Genomic DNA, 2791 nt, shown 5'->3' with positions numbered 1-2791 from the left:
GTAAACCGCGCAAAAATACCTGTGAATTAGTAGGCACCGTCCTTAAATAACCCTCATCTTGTGTTGACTAAAATACATCCAAGTGAGCCAAGTTTTGAACTTGCACTCTTGATGACTAGTTAAGTTGAAAAGTTGAATTGATAGGGGCAATGAGCTAACCTTGAAGGTTATGTTTGGTGCTTTGCTAATTGCAGCATTGTCATATACCTTTTCAAAAACGAACCTTTCCAATAATGAGCAGATTCTATAGATAAAAATTGAATTAAACGGTTTTTTTTATGCAGCCTTTGACCCAGACTGCTAATTTGATTGACGGCATTGACGTTTGAACTTGAGCCTGCATGTTTTTGTAAAGTGCGAGAATACTCAGTGTAAAAATTAACAGTTTGAATACCTTGTTGTTATCCATGAAATCAAGTAGTTGCGTCTCCCAGCCCCCTTCATTGTCGGAGTGTGCTTCATCCCAAGTATAATTGAAACGGATCACTCTGCCAGCCACCCTATTTACAAAAAGGGATGATGTTCTCAGTAATTTCAAAAGACAGCTTTCAGGCGAGAAATGGTACATGCACTTGTTGTCTCGTATTGGTACACAACACGAATTTTACCGTGACATAACAAATATCATTCAGTTGAACTTTTAGCAGTGCTGATGGGCCTGCAGAGTGTTATGCAAAAGAAAAAATAGCAGGTGACCAAAACTTTCATGATGACGATGATGGTAATCGATATTACTTTGAATGACAGTGACACGTGACAGTTTCCACAAAATGCTAAAGTTATGGCTCTCTGAGTGTCTCCAAGTAAGTTCATGTTAATTGGGCCTGCTCCACAGTCGAAACCAAACCTCTGGTTTTGTCCGTGTGCCAACCAGTACCGAAATCCTTGTACTGGGCTCCCAGCAGCATACCAGGATTTAAGTATGCACCATGTTTGGTCTGTTAAGATAAACAGTTGTTAGACAAGACTGGCACTAGCCAATCAGGTTTAAGGGAAAAATGCACTAGCGCTTGTTCGTTGAGTCCGTTGGGAGTCCAGAATAAGGACCTTGGTGCTGCTTCAGAGACGTTGCTAACCGGTGTTAGATTACGTCTGCAATGCAGGTTAATGTTAATTTGGTAAATAAAAAAAAGCAGAGGGAATGCTATTACCTTTCTACTTCCTTACTGTTGCTGGATATCAGTAAGGATGCCCTTGGGGTCTGCATTCCAAATGTTGCAGAGCCTTGCATCAGTCCACTCTGTGTCTGGTTTAAGAATTTCCCAAGCTGCTGCGAAATTAGGGGATCATTCACCAAAACCACAAGTGATGTCTTTGACATAACTTCAAGAACCTTTTTGCTGAACCATACCAAATACGTTGTTAGGAAAAATGAAGACATCGTAAATAACTTTCTTTGAAAAGTTCTGTAATCAGAATATTAATTATCAAAGCAAAGCCCGATGTTTAGACAGTCAAGGAGATAACCTTAACGTACTCTGAGGTGCCAGCTGTATTCTGGTTGCCTCCTGATAAAAGAAGGAGGTGCCTTCTGACTGGAATTCCTTGTCCCTTGAGATTACATGTAAAGAAAGTGACTTTCCACAGTTCTTGTGTGTGGAGAAAATCAAGCCAATGTTGCTTTCAGCTATGACCAAAGACATGAATATTTATTACATTCTTCATCTCAATTGTCAACTTTAAAGATGACCTTAACTTTAATAAATGAATTTCCTTCTCCTAACACCCACTCGTAAAAGGGACAAGCCAGCTTTTAACAACAAAAAAAAAATACAAAAAGTTACTGTCATTGACATTAAAATAACATCATAGCGTACTGCCATTGTCATGTTTTTAACTTAATCAAGTTACATGCAGTGCGAGCAACCTATGGCACAATATTGAAATAATGATGATGATGATGACGCCTTTATTAAACTATCTAATTATGGATATTACAAATAAAATCAGGTCGAATGAAGTGTTTGTTCTTGAGAGAAAACGTGGGTACCCAGAGAGAACCATGCACTCATCCCACGTTTGTGGAAGGCTAACGCTCTCTCCAATGCAGCAACCCTGCTCCCTAAAGCCTGGTTTCTGTATGATCTGCAACGGTCCGCAACCATCGAAAGCTGACTGCGTCGGTCTCATCGCAGACGATCATAAACACAGGAGGCAAATTATCCCATTTAAATTTGAAGCGATCGCAGACAAGCGCACCACTAATCCTCTGCAAAGAGAAGAAAATAAGGAGCGCACTTCAAGTCTGATTGGAGGTGTTACAAGGGGAACAATAGTGTGCCGCCGACAGGACAGAGACACGCGTTTCCATTAAAAATTGCCTTAGTCGGAAGCGTTGTAATGGTCGGGAAAGTAAAACTAGATTCAACTTTCTCGATCATCGTGACCGTGCGCCGCAGATCTAAGCGCAAAATAAACCTTAAGTAGGTCGGCAGGTGGTACTCCGCCGCGTTTGAGGACACGAAGAATATGCAGCCTCTTTGACGCCGTAGCCACAACCTCATTAATGTGCAAATTCCATTTGAGATTACTTTGAATTGTAACGCCCAATACGCATCTCAAGACATCTTAATGTTTCGTATCATCTTATCGGTTATCCATTCAGTCTCAACACAACAACATAGTAGGGAAAGAATTTTAGAATGAAGTCTACTATCAGGGTCGTAACGAGGTATGGATCAGGGATCAAAGGCCTGAAAAGGGCCGGGATCAGGGATCACAGCCCCGGGATTTGGAATCACAACGCGTGCTATCGGGATCAGCAGTGTTTTTCATGGAATTAGGAATCAGG

General features: G+C 41.1%; 1 long non-coding RNA gene across 2 annotated transcripts in view; it reads left to right on the top strand.

The window, feature by feature from the left end:
• The window catches only part of LOC138052448 (uncharacterized), a 15069-nt gene extending 14783 nt beyond the window's left edge, over positions 1-286 (top strand). For both annotated transcript variants that reach the window (XR_011133076.1, XR_011133075.1), the window contains one exon: positions 1-286. This exon is cut by the window's left edge and continues 1547 nt beyond it. This is a non-coding gene — a long non-coding RNA (uncharacterized lncRNA).
• Positions 287-2791: the final 2505 nt, after the last annotated feature.

This window comes from Montipora capricornis, chromosome 6 (assembly GCF_036669925.1).
Source record: "Montipora capricornis isolate CH-2021 chromosome 6, ASM3666992v2, whole genome shotgun sequence".
Taxonomy (NCBI): domain Eukaryota; kingdom Metazoa; phylum Cnidaria; class Anthozoa; order Scleractinia; family Acroporidae; genus Montipora; species Montipora capricornis.
This window is presented reverse-complemented; position numbering and strand designations above follow the sequence as displayed.